Genomic DNA, 9,738 nt, shown 5'->3' with positions numbered 1-9,738 from the left:
AAAGGGGAGCTCAGCGCCCACGGGCTGCCCTCTAGACGTTTCCATTCTCCCGACGTTTATATGCTTCAGCGGCCAGTTTTGAAGTTTTGAACAGCGGCCACGCTTGAAAGCCTTTCACATCCTCCCATTCTGCAGAGGGGGATGCACGAGTAAGAGGGGCACGTAGCTGACTCCAGCCAGAGAGGCTGTGTCGTCGCCTGTCACCTGGGCGAGAAGCAGGCAGCCAGGGCCGTGCGCCCGGCTTTGGGACGTCGAGGGCTGCTCGCTGGTGTCAGCGCCCAGACGTCCGCTTGTTAAGACTCAGCGCTGTGTTTGTGTTTTCAGCACAGGAGGGAGGGCTTGGGGAGCTCGTTCTCACCCCATGTTAACAGCATAAGATTTTATAATCCTGCTCTGTGAGTACCGTACACGAGCATGACTGTTAATTGGGAAAACTGGTGGTTGAAGCCACCACGGAACGTTCTAGTCTTACTTCAACTCATTTTCCTGCTTCCAAGTCTCAAAACTGACCAAAGCCTCCCCTGCTGCCTGTATCCTCCAGGCAGCAACCTCAAGAGGTAGCTCTCAGTTCCCGTTCTCACTGTCCTTTGCTCTGTAGACACAGGCGGGCAGCTGCTGAAACTCAGTAGTTCCTGGATCTTCACTATTTGGCCCCAGGATGGTTTCTCCCCGCCCTCATCAGGTGCAACTGGTCTCTGCACTATCTGCAGCCCTGCAACTACCCTGACCTGCATGATTCCACACCGATTCCAGAGAACTACCAGGCTGCAGAGGCTGAAGGCACAGGCATGGAACTTACCACGGTCAGTCTCCAGGTTGGTGCACATCAACAGCTAGTATTAAGTATGCCCTTACAGGATGCCATCAACACTTTGATTTGAGGTGTTGCATCCTTACATTTTAAAAAAATTAATGACATTACTTTTCAGGACAGCTTTAGGTTTACAGGTAAATTGAGCACATAGTAGAGAGTTTTCACACATACTCTGTTGTTCCTAACCCAATTTCTTGCATTAGTGTCATGGCGGGGAGGGGAGGCGGGTGGATAGGGGGGCGGGGGGTGGTCAAAGATCTCATGATCAGGAAAGTGGTTTTCCAAAAAGTGAAGTTTTATCTATTGCGCTCCAGATGTGCCGAACGCTTTGATTTCCCCAAATTTGGGAAACTCCAACGCACAATTTGTGGTAATGGGGGACTGAGTTTGTACTCTCCCCTGACAGTTAATGGTTAATTGTGGTAGTTTAGTTTTGCTAAGTTGTGTCCGTCTCTTGCAGGCCCATGGACTATAGCCCATCAGCCTCCTCTGTCTGTGGGATTTCCCAGCCAAGAATACTGGAGTGCATTGCCTTTTCTTTCTCCAGGTGATTTTCCGGAACCAGGGATTGAACCTGGGTATCCTGGATTGCAGGCAGATTCTTTATCGACTAAGCCACCTGGGAAGCCCTAATGGTTAATAACAGACCATTTAAATATATATACAGTAGTCTGTGTGTACTTTTGAGGGCATTTCCTAGATTAATTTTCCTGGAAGACAAACGTTCCTGCTCCCCTTCTACGTTGCTTTGGGGAATAAAAATGCTGTATTCCTTTCCAGTGCCAGACTGTGAATTGACAGCCATCATAGTTCATGAGGATTAAGGCCCTAATCAGCCAACCAGAATACTTTATTTCAGAGCAGTTGCATTTCCCATTTTCCCCTGGAAAGGGAGTGGATCACGTTATTCCTTTACTGCAGAAACACCAGAGATTTTTAACTCAGGGAGACCTGTGTGACCTGTGCCTCTTCCATCCTGGGAAGGACAGATATTTCTAACATCTCACCTGACTTTCCCTACTTTCTTTTCTCTCTATAACTGGCATGGCCATACTCCCAACCAACAAATGGTGGTATCTAGTGCTGTGTCCCCTGCTTAGTAACTAAGTCACAGGATCATTTTAGACCACCAAGAGGAGGAATTTCTGGGATCTCTTTTGGAGCAACAGATGAGGTTCCTGAGAGAGGGTTTGGGAATCTCTATTCCTCCTTCAGAGCCTGGTTTGTAACCTAAGGATTTGAAATGTCTGGCTTCTCTCTCTGGCTCTCCAGGGAACATAAGTCAGCCTGGGGGCAGTGTTTCCTGAGAGACTCTCCACAAAAGCTTCAAAGCTGGAACTTTCCATCGGGCCACTTTGTAGTCATGTTCACCCTTTCCTTTGAAGGACCTTTTGGAGATTAGAAATAATCAAGGGTGACATGCTTTTAAAGAGGCATGTCCTATATAACTACTATGTATAAAATAACTGATAATTAATGAGAATTCATAACTAATGATAACTAAGAGAACCTACTATGTAGCACAGAGAACTCTACTCAGTGCTCTATGGTGACCTAAATAGGAAGGAAGTCCACGAAAGAGGAGATATATGTATAACTATTTGACTTTCCTATACAGCAGAAACCACATTAAAGCAACTATACACCAATAAAAATTAATTTTAAAAAATAAAGAGGCATGTTGACTCACAAAGGAATAGTTTTCACAACAAACCTCAGAGGAACATCCCCTCAGCCTTTGGGCAAGGGGCTGTGAGGACTGCATTCCCCAACATATAGTTAAGCAAACATTGTCCTTAGGACTGGTATGGTGCATTTAAAATAAAAGTATTTTTTTAAGTATAGTTGATGTAAATTATTACATAATTTACACATGTATGGAGAAGGCAGTGGCACCCCACTCCAGTACTCTTGCCTGGAAAATCCCATGGACGGAGGAGCCTGGTAGGCTGCAGTCCATGGGGTCTCGAAGAGCGACCTCACTTTCACTTTTCACTTTCATGCATTGGAGACGGCAATGGCAACCCACTCCAGTGTTCTTGCCTGGAGAATCCCAGGGACGGGGGAGCCTGGTGGGCTGCCGTCTATGGGGTCGCACAGAGTCAGACACGACTGAAGTGACTTAGCATAGCATAGCATACACATGTACAATATAGTGATTCAGAATTTAAAGGGTATACTCCACTTATTATAAAATATTGAGTATAATTTCAGTGTTGTTTTATATATCCTTGTTGCTTATTTTATACATAGTAGTTTGTACCTCTTAATCTCTACCCCTATTTTGCCCCTCCCCCTTCCCTCTCCTCACTGGGAAGCACTAGTTTGTCCTCCATATCTGTGAGTCTGTTTCTTTTTAGTTTCATTCACTAGTTTGTTATATTTTTGTAGATTCCACATATAAGTGATGTCTGACTCACTTCACTTAGCATAATACTCTCCAAGTCCATCCATGTTGTTGGAAACATCAAAACTTCATTGTTTTTATGGCTGAGAACTATTCCATTTATTATATATACCTCATCTTCTTTATCCATTCCTCTGTTGATGGACATAGATTGCCTCCATATCTTGACAATTGTAAATAATGTTGCTATGAACATTGGGTAGCATGTATCTTTTAAAATTAGTGTTTCTATTTGGTTTTTTGACTTTTTTTCCAAATACATACCCAGCAGTGGGATTGTTGAGTTATATGGTAGTTCCCTGGAGAAGGCAATGGCACTCCACTCCAGTACTCTTGCCTGGAAAATCCCATGGACTGAGGAGCCATGGGGTCGCTAAGAGTCGGACACGACTGAGCGACTTCACTTTCACTTTTCACTTTCATGCATTGGAGAAGGAAATGGCAACCCACTCCAGTGTTCTTGCCTAAGAATCCCAAGGATGGGGGAGCCTGGTGGGCTGCTGTCTCAGGTCGCACAGTCGGACATGACTCAAGCGACGCAGCAGCAGCAGCAGCAGCAGCATGGTAGTTCCCACTAACAGTGACCATGGTTCCCTTTTCTCCACATCCTCACCAGCATTTGTAATTTGTGTTCTTTTTGATGATAACCATTCTGTAGCATGAGGTGATATCTCATTGTGGTTTTGATTAGCATTTCCCTGATGATAGATGATGTTGAGCTTCCTTTCCATTGGCCATCTGCATGTTCTCTTTGGGAAAATGTCTGTTCAGTTCTTTTGCCCATTTTTAAATTGGGTTGCTTGGGGGTTTTTGATGTTGAGTTGTATGAGCTGCTTATATATTTGTATATTAACACCCTATTGGTCAAGTGTTAAGGGTTCACAGTTCCTTAAGGAACTAAGGGTCCTTAGTTCACAGTTTCACCATGTTTGTGACTGTGTTCTTTATTTTGTAAAAGTGTCTTTTCAGGATCTTGATAGATATTTTCCAACTGATTTTATAAAAGGGATGCCACCCAAACACAAACTAACAGAAACTGGATTGACTCTCCCACCTGAAACAGCAAAACAAAAAAACAGCAACAAACTGAACAAAATAGATGAGACAAAGATTTTCAAGAGACTGGGCATCAGGCAGTAAAGGTCAGGGAGTGAGACCTGAGAAATGAAAAACAAGCAGATAAGCTCTGCAGTTGCTCCAGTTCACCACTTGGAGAGAGTTTCTAAGCGTGGCTGGGGAGAGGCAACTGAAAAGAAGCCCAGTGGGCCTCGTTGAGTTGAGGACACTGAGCTGAGTTATTGTTCCCCATCCTTATCTTCCCTTTCTATCTACAGACAGATATCCAGGCTGAACTGGGAACAGTCCTCCTTGAACTGCCTTCAGTAAGGAATGTGTATCCTCATTCTGTATCCCGCCATGGAAACTGCACAACGCTTTACCCACAGGGTTCCATAAATGCCTTCATGGAACTCAGCTAATTTAGGATTCATATTGTCTAGATGAGCAGAGATATTATATTTTATAGAACATGATGGGATAGAGGAGGGAATCAAGGAGCATTAGGCTATTCTGTTTCTAACAACACTAAAGACATATCAACCAAAGTGCCAGACCTCCATACATTCTTACTGAAAAACGTGAAGTTGCTTTACTCTTTTTTAACTTTACTTATTTGATCTAAAATTTAAGGATAAAATACCAAGTCCTACAATTCTAGGACTATGACTGATATTTACATTGTCTTTGAAATGGGGTGAGAATTTTAAGTCCAAAAGGCATTACCTTTTCAGAGAGAAGACAAATTGTTCCTGATTGTTATGACAATGATAAATCTATAAGACTTATTAAAGTTGCCTCTTAATTTCTCTTGCTGACCAAGACACAGACAGTAGAGACAGATGTCAGCATTTTCTCTGGAGACCTTGGCAAGACTGACTACTTTGAACCAACATGGATCCCAGGTGTTAGTTATCCTGAGGCTGAAACCTGGGTGAGAACCAGGGTTGTTGAGCCACGGTAGGTCACCAGTTGTTGGAAAAGAAAGAAGGGTGAACTGGACAAACACTGACGTCATCCCTAGGCAGCCCTGACCACTTCCCCCAGTGAATCCACCACCATTACACTTCTCATGACTTCTTGGTTACTGGACTGAGAGCTCCAGGAAAGTTGAAATACTATTAATCATCTCTATATTCATGACTCCAGGCACTTAATCAAGCGCTGAGGGGGTCTCAGTGGTGGTTGTTCACTAACTGAATAAAAGTGGTTGTATTTCTGTATATAGGTCTTTAGAATCTTTAGTCATTTCAGCTACGTACTTATCCAAATATCCTATCAGAGATGCTCTGTTTTCTCCCAGGATGCAGCAAATTTTCTTCCTTAAAGAGGTGCCTACCCTACATCATCTGCTCCCTTTTGACACTGAACTTTGATGACTCTGATGAAGACCCTGCTCTCCTCAGTGATTCCTCTCAGTGGTTCATTAGGAAGGTCATAAGTAGGCCATTAGGAAGAGATGTCCTTAGCTTACCCTCCTACCCTGTGGGCTGCCTCAACACCGTAATTGAGAAGAGCCCCACATTACGTGGAAATGCTCCACTTGTATTCTTCTTCCCACTACTTTGATATCTTCAGATAAACCTTATTGATAATCTGAACTCCAAGTTGTTAACAAAGCGTAAGGAAAAATAGGTTCTTATAAATATTTAAGAAATATTGTGTGTAAAACCTTTCAAAGTATGCATGCAGAATATTATTAGTATCTATGCTTCAGATGCGGAGAAGGCAATGGCACCCCACTCCAGTACTCTTACCTGGAAAATCCCATGGGCGGAGGAGCCTGGTGGGCTACAGTCCAAGGGGTTTCGAAGAGTCGGACACGACTAAGCGACTTCACTTTCACTTTTCACTTTCATGCACTGGAGAAGGAAATGGCAACCCACTCCATGTTCTTGCCTGGAGAATCCCAGGGATGGGGGAGCCTGGTAGGCTGCCGTCTATGGGGTCACACAGAGTCGGACACGACTGAAGTGACTTAGCAGCAGCAGCAGCATGCTTCAGATGGAAGGGTCTCCTTATCCTGGCCCCTCCATACCTCAGGGAAGAACTGGTTAAGAAAAGAATGGGCATCTCCAGCCCTTTTCCAAATATTCTTTATCCATTTAAGCTCACACTTACCTGGGCATCCAGTGTGGGGGCAGTTCCAGGTGTAAGCAGCAGGGTTCAGGACAGAGCCTCAAGGTCTATGCCTCCTTCTCTTGCAATCAGTGCTTCCTAGTAGTGTAAGTGAATCCTGATCCATCTGTGGATCTCCTCGCTAGGTGCACAAGTTCACTGTGGAGGAAGTTACTCTCCCGGTCCTCCCTGCTCAGCTCAGGATTCTCCTTGAGGACTTGGATAATGCTGTGTACATTGTTCACTTTCCCTTGATTTTTCTCAACTCAACTTGTACTTCTTTTCATCTCTCCTGGCATCCAACTGCTCCACCATTTCCATACCCTTCTTTGTGTTATTCTCATTCTTCCAACCTGTTGCTTTCCTTACTTCCATCTCCCCTCTCATTTATGTGTTTTCAGTGTTTGGGCTCAACTTAGGCTCCTACAGGAGACACACAGAGAAGATACAAGACCTGGTCTTGGCTGTAGTTCTCAGGTCATACTTAATATGCATCTCAGTCTCTCATGCATTCAGAGAAATCTCAACAGGAAGGGACTTTGGAGAATTTGAATAACAACAATTCCTTACTGATGAGGAAACTGACTCCCAAAGAGCATAGGAAATTTTTAAAAATTCAGGAGCCACTTACTGACTGTGGAGCTACCACACATGTTTTCGACACAAGCTGCTCTGTTCAAAGCATGAAATACACTGTCCAGCTGAGTTTCAACTACAGCTGAATTTCAGAGGACATTACATCCAACACCAGTATTTCTACTATTAAAAATATCTAGAATACCTTTTCTGTGACAATTCTTTTATCAGAGTTCCAGAGTATGATTATTTATATACACTCAGTTTTCAATCCCTGCTGACAAAATGGGAGCAAGGAACATAGATGTATTAAATACATCACAGTCATCATTTAAAAATATATGTGATTCTCTGTAAGACATCTGGCTCTTGTGCTAGAGGTCATCTTCCTGAGAGCAGGTGCTCTGTGTGCCTCGTTCACCCAGTGGCTCTTCAAGAGCCTGACAGATACAACATTCAGTAAATACTTGTCGAATAGATCAATACTAGTTACCAGGAATCACTAACTCTTGCCGATGTCCTCTACTCCCTACCGTGTTTCCATCAAATCCTACCCTAGGTCTGTGCTAACGCAATGAAAGCACAGCCCTAGGAACAGCCATCAAAGATGCAAATACCCATTCCACTGTGTACCAAGTTGCTTTACATGGTGATCTCATTACCTTCTTTGAGCATATGGATCTTATGTATAATAGAGAAGAATGTATCATGTAAAACAGATACGGCAGCATTAAACTTGGATGAGTAAGTGTGATAGATACTATGCAGCAGATAGGGTTCCATTCCCTGGGCACTAGCTGCACAGCTAAAGAATGCCTACATTACGGTCATTGTGCTGCTTGTTAAAAACATCTGGAGAGAAGGCCCAAGAAACTGCATTTCATAAAAATTCCAAGAAGATTCTCATGCAAGGAAAAAGCCCTACCTTTAAACAAACACCCTAGAATGGAGACCCCCAAAGCCTAGCAGAAACAAGAACAAGTCAGTGTATTAGATCAAGTTTGTTGTCCATGGTGCTGTGCCAGGGGAAATGCCTCTTTTCCAGAAGAGTACCCACCTGAGGTGGGACACAAAGAGGACCTTGCTTTCCCAGTCTGGGCTTTTAGTGCCTCCATTGTCTTTTAAGTTTTCTCCTCTTCTCCAATCACTGGAGCATCTCAGCCCTTATGTGGGTCATATCTTTATGAAGACCTCTGCTATTCTATTCTCCTCTTGGAGAAAGATATGGCAGAGATCAGTTCAAGGGCTCCACAGTTCTAGACTTTATCCTAAGCTACTTTCTTTCAGGTGGGCTGAAAGAAATCAGGAGTTATAGAATTCAGGTCAATGAGGGCAGCACATCATCAGAAATGGTCAGAAGCACAACGTGGTTAATATCACCCTATTCAGGTGGGGAGGACATGCTGATCACTTTTGTGAGCAGAGAAGCCAGTCACATCTTTCCAAACTTCTGATCAGCAAAACTCTGATAATGAATATATTGGGCTTCACTGGTAGCTCAGATGGTAAGGGATCCATCTGCAATGCAGGAGACCAGGGTTTGATCCCTGGGTCGGGAAGTTCCGCAAGAGAAGGGAATCTCTATCCACTCCAGTATCCTTGCCTGGAGAATTTCATGGACAGAGGAGCCTGGTGGTTTAAAACTATTGTTTTTGTAACCTGTTAATAGGAAGTAATAGGGAACTAATTCAGATGCTTATTTCTACTCACCTGATTTTCTGATTTTTCAGAAAAAAGATACACTAATGTTGTATGCAAAAAAATAAAAGAGTCACAGTAAAAATTTGGGGCTCACCTTCATGTTACTGTTTTTAAGCTCTTATAACATGAAGGACACTATGAAGAGCATTCTCGTGTGGAGGTATGTCTCTGTTGCCAAACAACCTCTAAAAGAATAAAGAGGGAACAATACTTAACTGCACATAATTTTATCCATGAATTTATCATATATCTGTTTCCTGTGGCAGATCTGTTTTTAAATCCTTGTTCTCCTGGGCTCTCCAGACAAGGTTTATGCAAAGTACCAGTTGAGGACTTCCCTGGTAGCTTAGTCAGTAAAGAATCTGCCTGCAATGTGGGAGACCCAGGTTTGATTCCTGGATAAGGAAGATCCTCTGGAGAAGGGAATGGCAACCCACTCCAGTATTATTGCCTGGAGGATCCCATGGACAGAGGAGCCTGGCAAGTTACAGTCCATGGAATTGCAAAGAGTCAGACATGACTGAGCCACTAATACACACAACATGAAGGACACTATGAAGGGCATTTCTGGTGTGGAGGAATGTGTCTTTAATATTACCAAACAACCTCTACCAGCATCGGTGAAGCAATTTGAGGAGACCAGTAGATCAGCTAGTGTTATTAAGTTCCTCAAACTAAGTCACTAAGTCCTTTGAATACAGCCTCTCCTTTTATTTTGACTGCAAATGAAGAAAAAATCTAATATTTAAAGTCCTAAGAATACACAGAAGAACTATACAAAAAAAAGATCTTAATGACCTAGATAACCACGATAGTGTGATCACTCACCTAGAGCCAGACATCCTGGAGTGCAAAGTCAAGTGGGCCTTGAGAAGCATCATTAAAAACAAAGCTGGTGGAAGTGATGGAATTCCAGCTGAGCTATTTCATATCTGAAAAGTTGATGCTGTGAAAGTGCTGCATTCAATATGCCAGCAAATTTGGAAAACTCAGCAGTGGCCACAGGACTGGAAAAGGTCAGTTTTCATTCCAATCCCTAAGAAAGGCAATGCCAAAGAATGCTCAA

The sequence above is a fragment of the Bison bison genome, unplaced genomic scaffold, assembly GCF_000754665.1.
Source record: "Bison bison bison isolate TAMUID 2011002044 unplaced genomic scaffold, Bison_UMD1.0 scf7180017863325, whole genome shotgun sequence".
In the NCBI taxonomy this organism is placed as follows: domain Eukaryota; kingdom Metazoa; phylum Chordata; class Mammalia; order Artiodactyla; family Bovidae; genus Bison; species Bison bison.
The sequence above is the reverse complement of the archived record's forward strand: the minus strand, read 5'-3'. Positions refer to the sequence as shown.